Source organism: Podarcis bocagei (genome assembly GCF_964188305.1).
Source record: "Podarcis bocagei genome assembly, chromosome: 14".
In the NCBI taxonomy this organism is placed as follows: domain Eukaryota; kingdom Metazoa; phylum Chordata; class Lepidosauria; order Squamata; family Lacertidae; genus Podarcis; species Podarcis bocagei.
The window spans coordinates 13254289-13269957 of NC_138139.1; the positions used below are offsets into that span (position 1 = coordinate 13254289).

The following is a 15669-nucleotide window of genomic DNA, read 5'->3' on the forward strand; positions in this document are numbered from 1 at the left end:
AGTGCCCAGCTTTGAAGCTTTCGGCGGGTTGCCAGCAGCAGGGATCCTGCCACTAGTATTCCACCTGCGCTCACCCATTCAGCAGGTGGAACAGGGAGTTGTCCGCTGGTGAAGTGATGCTTGCCTTGCTCTGTGGGCTGAGGCTGGGTGGAGATACACCTCTGCTCAATCCAATCCCAGCTCCATCAAAGCAGGAAGGTTGTTTAGATTTCAGCCTGACCTCTGAGCACACCTGTACAGGATTGCACTAGAAAGCTCCTTGATAGTCAGTGACCAGGCATGCCTACCACTTCTGTTGTCAAAGAAATTGCAAGGAAATGCCCCCAGAAATTGAAATAGCTGGAGACACCTCCCTGCTCCCTGCTCAGCTAAGGATGATGCAATGTGTGAAATCATTTTGAAACTGAGACAGAGTGAAGGGAGGGAGCATTGAGCTCTGGCAGGTAGCTGGCGGGCTGCCTGGGCTGCATCTCTGGCCATCTAATGTGAGCCAGTGGATTTTCTGCTGGCAGGAACATCAAGCTTGCACCCCTCCACCTATGCATGCCATATGCCTTGGTAAATAAACCCAGGTAATACCCAAAGTGTTTAATCAGTAGAATCTTATATATGTCTACTTTGAAATGAGCCCTCCTGCATTCACTGGGGCATACTCTGAGTAGGATTCATCTTGGCTACCTCTAATGGCTGAAATACCTGTCCCTGATTTTATTGGCTGTGAGAGTAGATGTTTTAATTGTTTTCAAATATGGCATTAATGCCCTTCTTTCAGATTAGTCTGGTCTCCAAACGACCCATTTTTAATTAATAAATACATTTTAAAATAGAATAGTTTTTCCAAAATACAGGTCAAGCTACAGAACACAATGCACACCAAAATTATAACAGTACAGGGGCTACACAGTAAAAGGGGGGGAACTGTTTGGGGAACTGTTGTGGGCAGATACCACAGGGCACTTTGACCACAACAGCTTTAGCAGAAGAGGATAAAGGTAAAGGTCCAGAAGAGGATAAAGGTAATGGTCCCTTACCATTAGGTCCAGTCGCAGATGTCTCTGGGGTTGTGGCGCTCGTTTCACTTTACTGGCCGAAGGAACCGCCGTACAGCTTCCGGGTCATGTGGCCAGCATGACTAAGTCGCTTCTGGCAAACCAGAGCAGCGCACGGAAACACCATTTACCTTCCCACCGGAGTGGTACCTATTTATCTACTTGCACTTGACATGCTTTCGAACTGCTAGGTTGGCAGGAGCAGGGACCGAGCAACGGGCGCTCACCCCGTCACGGGGATTCGAACCGCCGACCTTCCGATCGGCAAGCCCTAGGCTCTGTGGTTTAACCCACCGCGCCACTTTGACCACAACAGCTTTAGCAGAAGAGGATACCAGGATGCTTTTAGAGAACCCATAAGCTTCATTGCCCCGTTCTGAGTCATTGCATGCATGGTAAGTGGGTACCAAGTGCTAACAAATGTGCCCTTTACATTCCTTCCTCTGCTAATCCTATTTATATCAGTCTAGCAGAAGTTCTAGCCCCAGGAGTTGAATTCCGTATATTTTATATACCAGTTAATAGTCAGAATTACTACTGGATTCAGTTTTCCACTCTCCCTAAGTTTGGACCTCCACCTTGCAGCAAACCATTCAGATTGATCCCTGTAGAGCTCGCTTGAGTAGCTGGACCCTTGGGACAGATAGAGTAGAGAAGCCTCCTTCAACCTGGTACACTCATACCTCGGGTTACAGCCGCTTCAGGTTGCGTTTTTTCGAGTTATGGACAGCCAAAACCCAGAAGTACCGGAACGGGTTACTTCCAGGTTTTGGTGGTTGTGCATGTGCAGAAGTGCTAAATTGTGCTTTGCGCATGCGCAGAAGCACTGAATCGTAACCCACGTGTGCACAGACGTGGATTGCGAATGCTGCGGGTTGCGAATATGCATCCCGCACGGATCACGTTCGCAACCTGAGCATCCACTGTACACTCCAGATGGACCACCCTTCCCATAAACCGTGGCCATTGGCTATGCTAGGTAGAGTTGGTAGAAGTTGGGAGTCCAGCTAGCAACATCTGGAGCATACCAGGTCAGGGAAGGCTGGAGTAGCATAAAGTCTGAATGTAGATGGGCCAATATGGAGAGAAACCCAAGAGGTCATGGATGAGATGCACAGCCAGATGCCAGAAAAGGGCCCATGAGTTTCCGTCCCCTAAGCATTCTTTCAAGCATTTTTCTCCACTGAAAAAACAACAACACTAAAGAGATTGTTCTACTGGATTTAGCAGAGTGTTTACATGAGATACTGGCTATTTACCCTGATGATCCTTAGTCCTGTGCCTGCTTTCAGGGATGTCTTCAAGTACAAAGTGGGATGTCTGGTGTGGGGATTACATGCTTTTGTGAATACGGGGCTCGGGTGGCTACCTTGGTTGCAATGGCCTGCCCATAATTCAGCAACAGACACAGCCCCCCTGCCTCACTTTCCCATTCTCCCAGGTGGCAGGGATTAGGAACAATGAACAGGAAGCTTGGATCAAGTCCCTTATGGCAGATTAAAGATCAGGCTTATTGCTTCCAAGGGGAATTTGACATAATTGCCAATAAACAGGCTGTGACGTCAGTAGAGAAAGTGGGCAGCTGCACCATTGGGACATGGGTTTCAACTCCTGCATTTGATCTTACTGTATTGGCCCGAATATAAGCTGCACCCAAATATAAGCTACACCTTTAAAATGGGGGAGGGGGAATGCCCGAATATAAGCCGCTCCATTCCTCGCTGCTCCTGGCTGCATACTGGCGGGGGGGGGAGCCACATTGTATTACCGGCGGCCTTTCCCCTTCCTGGCCTTGGGGGAGAGGACGGGGGACTACGCTTGGGACAGGCGCCGCTTTGCCACGCTCCTGGCGCTGTTTGCCCTGCGCTCCTGGCTGCATACTGTAAAGTCGCGAATATAAGCCGCACTTTAACTTTTCAAGGTAGGAATTTGGGGGAAGGTGAGGCTTATATTCAGGCCAATACGGTATTTTAGTCTGCATATACACCATTCAGTGGTGTCCAAACTTTTTTCCAAGGAGGGCCAGATTTTATCAAGTGAAGGGCCGTGAGGGCCGACCAAAGTTGTTAACCTCAACAACTTCAATCCTTAAAAAAAGGTTTTTTCAAGATTTTACCCCAGGAAATAAAATGCCACAGGGGCCAGATTAGGCCCCCGAAAAGGACTTTGGTCTTGCCATCTAAAGAGCACATAATTCCCCCCAAGGTATATACAGTGGTACCTCAGGTTACAGACGCTTCAAGTTACAGACTGCGCTAACCCAGAAGTAGTACCTCAGGTTAAGAACTTTGCTTCAGAATGAGAATAGAAATCACGTGGCGGCAGTGGGAGGCCCCATTAGCTAAAGTGGTACCTCAGGGTAAGAACAGTTTCAGGTTAAGAACGGACCTCCAGGACGAATTAAGTTCTTAACCCGAGGTACCACTGTATTAGCAGTTGTCCCTTGTTAAGGGTGCTGGGAATTGCAGTTCTGTGCAGGGTCGACAGCAGTTCCCAGGATTCATTGGGGGAAGCCATGTGTTTAATTTTTTAAAAAAATAATTTTTATTGAATGATTTTGTGTTACAAAAAACAATACAGCCATACTACCACTAAATATAATTAAGAAATAAAAATTACATACATCGATATTTAGTTTGTTATTTGTTATTTACCGTCTTATTTCCTCCAAAACATTGCATACAACAACACACATATGTGCAGACACCCACACCTGCACACAAAATGGTAATAATGAAAGTAAATATTTTCCCCCCTGTTATCTTCCAAAATCTTTTCTTCAACTTTGACTTCCTGTCAAGTCCCTTTGCATATATTTTATCTTACATTTGAATGTACACAAAACAATAAACCTTTCTATATGGGGAAGCCATGTGTTTAAAATGTGCAGTGCGTACACAGCCCAAGAATCTTTCCCACCATGACATCCCACCACACCCAAAGTCCTTTTCCACAGGAGTATCAAAGCTCCTGCTTCCCTGAAGAGAAAGCCAAACAAATAATTGCATGGGTCTGATGGTTGGTTGGTTGGTTTGTTTATTACAATATCGTATCCCGCCCTTCAGTTCAATTACGACGCCAGGGTGGCTCACAATTATAAGTAAAGCAATCAGAAGACGACAAATTACAATGCAGTAACTAAAAAAAAAAAAAAAAAAGGACACCGACCCTCCACATCTCACAGTGGCAGTCAGCAGCATTAACCAATCTAACAGCAGATTAAAATATTTTTTAAAAAGCTTTTCAGATAAGTGTTGTCGCGCAAAACAGCTCACATCAGTTAATGAGACCATGAAGCCCTGGTCTCAGGATTGCAAGCTCAAAAAGTAGGCAAAGGAAGCGTGGTGAAAAGCAGAGGGGAAAGGTTTTAGAATGACAACTGGGTCACATCCACGCCATAGCACCAAAGCACTTTGATGCCACCTTAACAAGTCATGGAGAATCCTGGGAACTGTAGTCTGTTATGGGTGCTGCTAATTGCAGCTCTGCAAGGTCAGCACCTTTAACAAACTACAGTTTCCAGGATCCTCCGTGACTTGTTAAGGTGGCATAACAGTGCCTAAAATGCCAGGTGTGGATGTGATCCTGGAGGAAACAAGTTCCACAGTATAGGTTTATTATTATTATGTTCTTACATCGCTATCCCATCTTTCTTCTATCATGGAGTCCAAGGCAGCATTGCATGTATTTCCCAGGTAGCCCCTCCATCTAGGCACTGACCAAACTTAGACCTGCTGAACTTCATCCACCAGCCTCATCAGGTCATACCCCTGGACCCATCCCATGCTCTCCAACATTCCCCTGGCAAAAGTTTTTGTTGTTTAGTCGTGTCCGACTCTTCATGACCCCATGGACCAGAGCACGCCAGGCACTCCTGTCTTCCACTGCCTCCCGCAATTTGGTCAAACTCATGCTGGTAGCTTTGAGGACACTGTCCAACCATCTTGTCCTCTGTCATCCCCTTCTCCTTGTGCCCTTAATCTTTCCCAACATCAGGGTCTTTTCCAGGGAGTCTTCTCTTCTCATGAGGTGGCCAAAGTATTGGAGCCTCAGCTTCACGATCTGTCCTTCCAGTGAGGACTCAGGGCTGATTTCCTTCAGAATGGATAGGTTGGATCTTCTTGCAGCCCATGGGACTCTCAAGAGTCTCCTCCAGCACCATAATTCAAAAGCATCCATTCTTCGGCAATCAGCCTTCTTTATGGTCCAGCTCTCACTTCCATACATCACTACTGGGAAAACCATAGCTTTAACTATATGGACCTTTGTTGGCAAGGTGATGTCTCTGCTTTTTAAGATGCTGTCTATGTTTGTCATTGCTAAATGGCAAAAATTAGGATGCAGGTATTTCGGTGTCGCGCGCCTGTGCAAGCCAGCTGACTCGTGTGAGAGTGCGGCACCAAAAGGGACACATCTTCTGGTGCCAGAGAGCGCAGCACCACTGCAAGCGCCAGCTGCAAGCGCCGGCTTATCCTCCTTCCCAAGTTCAGTAGCAGCAGTGCTGGAGCAGGGAAGTGGGACATTCCAGGATCCAATCAGAAGCTTCTGTAATTCCGGCATGTCCTGGGAAAATTGGGACAGTTGACAATGTGTTGTGTTTTTCACACAATAGTCCAGATCAGAGTTTATCAAACTTAGGTCTCCAGCTGTTTTTGGACTACAACTCCCATCATCCCTAGCTAGCAGGACCAGTGGTCAGGGGTGATGGGAACTGTAGTCCAAAAATAGCTGGAGACCCAAATTTGGGAAACCCTGGTCTAGATTACCTGTTTAACACAAGATCCCTTCATGGGGTCTTGTCCATGGGTCGGCAATCTAAGGTCCGTGGGCCAGATCAGGCCCAATAGCCTTCTAAATCCGGCCCGTGGACAGTCCAGGAATTGCCATGTGGATCACCAGTGCATACGTTTTTTCCCTCTCCCTCCCCCTCCCTCACACGGCAGCGGCGGCGGCGGCGCCTCCCTCCCTCCTCCTGGCTTCTCCCTGCCCTGCCTAGAGGAGGAAAGGGGCTGGGCTTTGTTGGTGCCAGCCGCTCTCTGGAGCTCTTTCGTGTGCCGCTCATCATCCATTTCCCCCCACAAAATATAGTCTGGCCCTCCACAAGGTCTGAGGGACAGTGGACCAGCCCCCTGCTGAAAAAGTTTGAGGACCCCTGGTCTTGTCTGAGCTTCTCTTTGTTAGGATTCCACTTTCTTAAGTAGAAGAGAGTAGAACCGGTTTGTTTGTTTGTTTAATAAATCAACGAAGATAAAGGGACATCTCCCAATAAATATTCCCCCGCTCCATACTCACTAACTCTCTGTTCCACCTCTCAGCATTTCTTCACCACATCAGACCCACCAGGGGCCAAGGAAACCAAGCTCTCTATGATTATCCTGATTGAAGGTTAGCAGTCCACACTAAACTAATATTATCAGTTAAGGGTTGATATTTACCAGTAACTCCGCTTGTGGATTGCAAATTAGTCTCTAAATACCAGTTTGAATGCTAATTTTTAGCCCTAATTATATGCAGCCTTAATAATTACATCCTATTTCATTGTTATAATTACCATAGTTCATGGCAAGACTCTTCGTGCGCCGTTTTGCAAGTGTGACTCCAAAGCCATTACTGTGATAAACAAGTATTAAAGCTACACAGTAATTAGTTACATACCAATTTACATTTGAATTGTGTATACTTGGGGAGAAAATAGCGTGAAAAGATTTCCAACAGCACCAAAATGCACTGGGGCAGAAGCAGTGCTTTATGGGAACAAAAATAAGGGAGAAACAGGGCCACTTTCTTTCCATAAAGGCAACCAATTGGCAGCTATATAAAAGGGCAGTTCCACGTGGCAGTTTATTCTGAACTCAGGGCTGCTCACGAATAGAAGTTTGGCAGCATCCACACTACAGTACAGTGGTACCTCTGGTTACAAACTTAATTCGTTCCGGAGGTCTGTTCTTAACCTGAAACCGTTCTTAACCTGAGGTACCCCTTTAGCTGATGGGGCCTCCCGCTACTGCCACGCGATTTCTGTTCTCATCCTAAGGTAAAGTTCTCAACCTGAGGTACTACTTCCGGGTTAGCAGAGTCTGTAACCCGAAGTGTTTGTAACCGGAGGTGTTTGTAGCCCAAGGTACCACTGTATCCTCATCAAAATGCCAATTCATCGTTTGCCTCCTGTTTAATCCGGACTTAACATTTATGCAGGGCTTTTATTTATTTGTTTATTGGATTCTCTGCAGAAACGATAAATCTGGATTAAATGGGAAAGCAATATGGCCTGGATTTTATTTGATTTTTATGATCCGATGCCACACAAACCTTGTACGTATGAACAGCGCTGAGCAGAATGAAACTGACATGTGAAAATGCTGAGTACTTTTGCAGAGTAACCAAGATGGACAGTATTGTTCTTATACCAAATGGACATCAGGTATCAAATGGTATCAGTGGATCCGTAAAACCTGCCCTGTTTCTTTGCAGTATGTAGATGCGGTTAAGTTATTTTATCCTTGTGCTGAAGGATTACAAGTGTGCAATGAAATATACAGCTCTGTGATGTTAAGGCTGCTCTCGTATCTCGGTGAATGATGATGAGCCAAGGTCTGCTATCACCTCAATTGCTCGGAAGATCCATACTGTGTGTGGTGCTTTGTATCCATCCTTGATTATATCCAGATCAGGGTTGGGGAACCTGTGGCCCTCTAGATATTGTTGAATTACAATTCATAATATCCCAGACCGTTGGCTGGGCTAGATGAAGTTGGTGGGAATTGGCCATAACTCCGTGAGTTCCAGGTCCAACCAGCATCTCCAGGAAGGGCTAGGATAGAACCCGGTCCAAAAAACTGGACAGTTGTTGCCAATCATGTTGCCCATTCCTCATCTAAGGTTTGTAGCCAATTAAGTCCTACTCAGAGTATACCTGCTGAAATTAATGAAGCAAAACTAGCAATGCTCGTTGACTTCAGTGGGTCAAATCTGAGTAGGGCTACCATTGAAGACCACTCTAAATGGGTCAATGTAATTTTATCAGCACGGAATATTATACAGACCACATTATTCCCAACTGCTCATTCTGATAATTTAGACTACTAAGATCTTAAAATGGGAGGAAGGGGGACTAGGGCTATCTATCAATGGGACCCCATTGCTCTTGGCTGGTCACCAACTGGATGCCACCAGGTGTGCGGGCTGCCAATAAGCAGAGGGCCACATAGAGATACATGGAGGTAGAGCAGCTCTCCATTACCAAGGATAACTTCAGTTGGGAATAAGAAGAAGAAGAGGAGGAAGAAGAGTAGTTTGGATTTGATATCCCGCTTTATCCCTACCCGAAGGAGTCTCAAAGCGGCTAACATTCTCCTTTCCCTTCCTCCCCCACAACAAACACTCTGTGAGGTGAGTGGGGCTGAGAGACTTCACAGAAGTGTGACTAGCCCAAGGTCACCCAGCAGCTGCATGTGGAGGAGCGGAGACAAGAAGCCAGTTCTCCAGATTACGGGTCTACTGCTCTTAACTACTACACCCCCCTTGGGGTCCCTTCCAACTCCACAAATCTGTGATTCTCTGATTCTACAGCTAGAGCCACCAGCACCTGTTGGGTGGTTGCACTAAGCACCCTTTCCAGCAGCTGCTGCTCTCCTCAGCCTCAGCCTACTTTGCCTCACCAGTGATCAGGACATGACTCACCGCCAAGGCTTAGGAGATGTCTGTCAGCATTTCTGAGATGCTGAGTCAGTGCTGACAGACAGGGACATGCTGCTGCTCAGTGAATCAGCAGACCCAGGATTTCCAACCACATCATCGTATTGCGGAGATTTTGTCACCATCTCACCATCATAATGCTGGCGAGACACTGGGACTTCATTTATTTATTTATTGAATTTATACACCGCCCTACACCCAGAGGTCTCAGGGCAGTTCACAGAACAAAATCAGAATACAAAACCACAGCATATATCAGGGGTAGGCAACGTAAGGCCCAGGGGCCGGATCCGGCCCAATCGCCTTCTCAATCCGTCCCGCAGACGGTCTGGGAATCAGCGTGTTTTTACATTAGTAGAATGTGTCCTTTTATTTAAAATGCATCTCTGGGTTATTTGTGGGGCCTGCTTGGTGTTTTTACACTAGTAGAATGTATGCTTTTATTTGAAATGCATCTCTGGGTTATTTGTGGGGCAAAAGAATTTGTTCATTTCCCCCCCCAAAAAATATAGTCTGCCCCACCACATGGTCTGAGGGACAGTGGACTGGCCCATGGCTGAAAAAGGTTGCTGACGCTTGGCATATACAATCGAAACAAAAACAACAACCCAATAACACCCCCACTACAAAAAAGAACCACATTTTAAAAGGGCATAGGATGTCAATCAAACCAACCAAAGGCCTGGTTAGAAAGGAACGTTTCTGCCTAATGGCATGTGAACTGGCCGCAAATGACCAGCAACAAGGCCTTGAGGTTGTAATGGGCAGCTTGGTGAAGATGTGAATCCAGTGTGTGGTAGCTGTAAGAAAGGCAAATTCTGTATCAGGGATCATTAGGGAGGGACTGAAAGTACAACTATCAATCGCATAATGCCATCCAATGAAAGTGAATATGAGAAGATTCAGGGCAGGCAGGAAAAGTTCTTTTTCACACTGCAGGTACAGTGGTACCTTGGGTTAAGAACTTAATTTGTTCTGGAGGTCTATTCTTAACCTGAAACTGTTCTTAACCTGAGGTACCACTTTAGCTAATGGGGCCTCCTGCTGCCACCATGCCACTGGAGCACGATTTCTGTTCTCATCCTGATGCAAAGTACTTAACCTGAGGTACTATTTCTGGGTTAGCAGAGTCTGTAACCTGAAGCATTTGTAACCTGAAGCGTCTGTAACCCGAGGTACCACTGTACTTAAAATGATGGAATTTGCTACTATAAAAGGTAGTGATGGGCACCAACCTGGGTGGCTGTAAAAGAGGTATAGACAAAGTCATGGAGGATGACACTATAAGCAGCTCCCAAGCACAATGGCCATGTTCTCCCACCACTGTCACAGAATCATAGAGTTGGAAGAGACCACAAGGGCCATCGAGTCCAACCCCCTGCCAAGCAGGAAACACCATCAGAGCACTCCTGACATATGGTTGTCAAGCCTCTGCTTAAAGACCTCCAAAGAAGGAGACTCCACCACACTCCTTGGCAGCAAATTCCACTGTCCAACAGCTCTTACTGTCAGCAAGTTCTTCCTAATGTTTAGGTGGAATCTTCTTTCTTGTAGTTTGGATCCATTGCTCCGTGTCCGCTTCTCTGGAGCAGCAGAAAACAACCTTTCTCCCTCCTCTATATGACATCCTTTTATATATTTGAAGGATGTGAGTCTCTGTATACCAGTGGCTGGGAATCACAAGTTGGGAGAGCGCTCTTGTTGGCTTCCCATATGTATCTGCTTGGTCATAGTGAGTGCTGGACTGGATGACCCTGCAGCTTAATCCAGCAGGGCTCTTCTCCTGTCCACATCCTGGTTTGCAAGGTGTGTTTATTTACTTAGCTAGCATCCACTTCCACTCTTACTCGGTCCAAGCTGTCAAATTAAAAGAGACAGGCCCACCCCCCCACCTGCATCACAAATGTGTTGAATTGTGTGCCTTTTTTAAAAGAAGCTATTCCAAGATAAACAAGCATTCAATAGCCCTCTGCTTCTAATTTTCTTAAAACATTCCTTCCCAAAAGTTGTCAGAATGGGGGTCGGGTTAAGAGTTGCAGTGAGGAACAACTTCCAGGATAATTCAAAGATAAGGCTAAATAGCTTCACAATGTGCTCTTTAATCTGCTTGCTATTGACACAATGCTGGCATATTATGTCTGCAGGATTTAAGGAGCTTTCCTCCCCATGTAGCTGATGGTTTATCATGTCAATAGAGGCCTGAATTTACAAGCAATTGTTGTGCAGAATTTGTGCCTACACACAGAGAGAGGGGGGGGGGAGAGGCCTTTTTCAATGTTTTCAAGATTATGAAGCTCACATTCTGCTTCATTTTTTATTATTGGTTTTAATGTTTGTACCATTTTTATAAGTCGCTTTGGGTTGCTTTGGTGAAGAAGTGACTAATAAATACAATTAATAATATATATATATAGAGAGAGAGAAAAGGCCTATCCCACTAAGAGAGGCCACAAACATCTACAACCCTCCAGGGCCGAAATCCTGGTTACAAAGAAACATTTCCCCCTGGTGTCTTAAACTAGAAAGTGATGTGTCATGTGTGCCTCCCTAAGGATTGCCTCCCATATGAGGGGAGCCACCACTGAAAAGGTCTGCTCTCCTGTTCCTCCCCTCTGCTCCACCCTCAAAGGGTATGTTGACGGCATCTCAACTCAAACAATACAAAATTTTGCTCAAGTCTCCAAATGCAAACTAGATTGTCTTCCTTTCCAAAGGGGCAGCCAATTTAGGCTGTAATCTTAGTCACACTTCTGTAGGACTAAAACCCAGTGAGACTTTCTTCTGGAGACACCTACCATTGCAGCCAAAATAGCAAAGAGTCTTTGCAGAGTCTTAAAGACTGCCGCATCGATTATGGCATGAGCTTTAGTGGTCCAGAGTCAACTTCATCAGACACATGGCGTTGTTTGTTTATTTATCCAAAAAGGGGAGGGGGGCTTTTAAGTGGTTTACAAGTAGAAAAACCAATTACAGGAGCATTAAAGTATAAGCATCCATAATTAAAGTACACAGTTAAAATACATGGTAAAACAATCCCATTAAAACATTTAAATATAAACATTCATAATTAAAAGATCCAATAAAACAATCCCATTAGAATAACACAGTAATTAAAACAGGAGACTCGGGCTGAGAAGTCACAGGGGTGTCTGTGTAAGCAGGTACAGCTTCAGAAGTCAGCAGAATTCAATTCAGATGAGGGCCTCTCCTGTCTCACCAGGGAGCACGTTCCATAACATGGGTGCCACCAGTAAAAAGTCCATGTCACCACGAGCCAATTATTATCAGATTGTGGGACAGCTAAATGGTATATATGCATATACAGTGGTACCTCGGTTTAAGAACAGTCCAGTTTAAGAATGATTTGGTTTAAAAACTCTGCAAAACCAGAAATAGTGTCTTGGTTTGAGAACTTTACCTTGGTCTAAGAATGGAATCCGAACGGTGGAAGGGCACCGGCGGCAGGAGGCCTCATTAGGGAAAGCGCACCTCGGTTTAAGAATGGTTTGGGTTTAAGAACGGACTTCAGGAACGGATTAAGTTCGTAAACCAAGGTACCACTGTAAATAAAAACAAAAAAAATGAAAAATATAAATATTAAAATGTGTCAGGTGTGTGTAGAGAGAGGGGGAAAATGTTAGTAGTGAGATCAGAGGGAAATGAAGTTGATAGTTCAGAAGGGTGGAACATGGTGTTGATAATGGTGTTGATTCGATCCCTGAATGGGACAGCTGCATATTCCTGCACTGCAGAGGGCTGGACTATAGGGTCCCTTCCAACTCTACAATTCTATGAAATACAACTGTGATAAGTACTTTAAAACCTAAATGTAAAAATAATAATAGTGGCCCCGCACAAAGCTTTGTCCCCCACATTAAACAGTTGGCCTGCCATTCCTCATGATGTCTCTGGCAGCCAGGCAAACTGCAGAGCGTGACATGGTACATTCTTATGTGTATAGGAAGAAGTGTTGATGGTTAGTTCATAGAATCATAGAATCATAGAGTTGGAAGAGACCACAAGGGCTATCGAGTCCAACCCCCTGCCAAGCAGGAAACACCATCAGAGCACTCCTGACATATGGTTGTCAAGCCTCTGCTTAAAGACCTCCAAAGAAGGAGACTCCACCACACTCCTTGGCAGCAAATTCCACTGTCGAACAGCTCAGGAAGTTCTTGCTAATGTTTAGGTGGAATCTTCTTTCTTGTAGTTTGGATCCATTGCTCCGTGTCTGTTTCTCTGGAGCAGCAGAAAACAACCTTTCTCCCTCCTCTATGTGACATCCTTTTATATATTTGAACATGGCTATCATATCACCCCTTAACCTCCTCTTCTCCAGGCTAAACATGCCCAGCTCCCTTAGCCGTTCCTCATAAGGAATTATCGTTCAGTGGAATTATTGTTCAGTTCAGTTATCGTTCAGTGGTCGAGCATCTGCTTTGCCTGCAGAAGGTACCAAGTTCAACCCACCCCCCTGCTTTTTCAGTCCATTTGGACAATAGGGAGCAAGGGGGACGAATGGTCTGAGTATAAGGCAGCTTCCTAGATTTAGATTTAAAAGAGGATTTGGTAGCTTCAGGGAAGGGGGGGAGAAGCGATTGGGAGTTTCCATCGCCATCTTTAAGATTACAGCTAGATCAGGCTTAAAAGAGAAGGGAAGAGACTTCTCCATACTTCCTTTCGAGTACTGAGTTTGGGCACACCCAAGAGTTGGGATGCCTGATCACTCTTGTAAAGGTAAAGGGACCCCCGACCATTAGGTCCAGTCATGGCCGACTCTGGGGTTGCAGCGCTCATCTCGCTTTATTGGCCAAGGGAGCCAGCGTACAGCTTCCAGGTCATGTGGCCAGCATGACTAAGCCGCTTCTGGCAAACCAGAGCAGCGCACGGAAACGCTGTTTACCTTCCCGCCGGATTGGTACCTATTTATCTACTTGCACTTTGACGTGCTTTCTAACTGCTAGGTTGGCAGGAGCTGGGACTGAGCAACGGGAGCTCACCCCGTCGTGAGGATTCGAACCGCCGACCTTCTGATCGGCAAGTCCTAGGCTCTGTGGTTTAACCCACAGTGCCATCCACGTCCCTGATCACTCTTGTAAGCCCAGCACTAAGAAGGATCTTGCCCTCTGCCAATGGGGGAGAGCAATCCTGCTTAGTGCTGAGAGCTCTCTGCAAGGGCTGCTGTCCCCTTGCATCGGCTGCTTTGAAGCTTCAAAGCCACAATTCTCTGAGTGCTTTAACAATGAACCCATCTTCCCAGGAAACTGGGAAATGTAGCTCCGCAAGGGATCAAGGGGTCTCCTAGCAACACTCAGCACTCTTAATAAACTACACTTCCCAGGGTTCTTTGGGAGATTGTTGAAAGTGGCACGATGCCAGTTTAAACGTAGAGGACCCCACCGTCTGAGACGCTCTGTCACACTGTCAAACCATTTATACTGTCAGCTCTTCCTAATGTTTTGTCCAAATCCACTTTTCTTGTCATTTGAACATATTGGTTTGGATCCTGCCCTCTGCAGCAACAAGAAACAGATTTGTTCCATCATTTATGGGACAGCCCTTCCAATATTTCATGGTGGCTATCGTACTGCCGCTAAATTATCTCCTCCTCATTACTTTCTAGGCGACACTGCTTTAGGAAAACCAGTGGGGTGTATTTGTGGGCATGGCTTTGTGGCTGTCAGGGTTTTGCAATGCTCATGCCATCTTGGATCTGCCTCAAAACATTTCAAGCCTCTCACAGACTTTCCCCTTGATACCCACACATTGCATCTCCATATATATATATATATATATATATATATATATATATATATATATATATATATATATATCCTTCTGGTTTGCAGTTTGATTCTTAGATGACATATGCGGTTACCACCCTAGTTTCTACACTGAGCGTGCAGATTTTGACACCCGCATCATTTGGGTTACTCCCTTGGAAAGAGAGACGTGAAGAATACCCTTCTGCTTCTAAAGAGGCAAAAGCTTCTGGTGTCAGAAAATGGGTCTGTTGAATGTCAGCTGTACAGAAGGCCGCAGTGATGTAGTCTTCAGTCTGTCACCACCCGAAAACATCAGAGTGAAATATCCAAAGGTTTGCCTGCCAAAAATGGCCCATTCCCATGGCTGGGAAACTTTGTTGGCAGTCACTGAAGAGAATGTACTGTGGGCCAAACCTTTAAACCTCTCTCTCTTCCTCTACCCCACAATCACATCAGTTGTTAACTCTCTAAGCAAAACTCCCATCGAAATAAAAGGAGTTTTTGTCAGCTTCTGCTTTTTGCATGGGGAGAATTGTGCCACAAATATTTCTTGCAAGTAAATATGAGATCTTGACCAGGTCTGTGAAAGGAGGAACCAAGCGCCTTTTAAGGCAAAGTTACAAGTGCAATTTAACAACTTTGCAGAGTTAGTGAATAACCACGGGGAGTAATATATTGAAGCCTTGGGGTGCCTTGCTGCTCCTGTGGCCAAACTCCCGGTGATTTTACTTAGCAGGTTTTCAGCCTTGGACTTGATAGAGAAAATCAGTTTTTGCTGCAATATGTTTTTTGAAATGAAATTCTGCTTTCCCTCCAAGCTCAAATAATAAAGCTCAGAGAAACATCCCCCTCCCCAATTTTCCAAGTGGTGCATTTTTTCCCTACCGTTCTATGCCTTCAATGATTCATGTTTCAGCAGAAAAATTAATAAATCATCGTCAATTCTTGGCATTTATTTCCAAGATTGAACCCATGGTACTTAAAAAAACAAAAAAAACCCCTATATATTACTCCCCTATTTTATTGAAGACATTTCAGATCTCCCACACCCCTCCTTTCCCTTTTTTTTTACCTTGTCTGTGAAAATGGACTCTCATTATCCTGCCAAATTACAGTGTACTGAAGGACTGTCATTTAAAGTAGGAATGAGAAATTTTGAG

At 45.3% G+C, this 15669-nt stretch overlaps 1 protein-coding gene across 1 annotated transcript in view; it reads left to right on the plus strand.

The window, feature by feature from the left end:
- The window catches only part of SEMA6D (semaphorin 6D), a 430059-nt gene that overhangs the window by 328009 nt on the left and 86381 nt on the right, over nt 1-15669 (plus strand). The window lies entirely within an intron of this gene.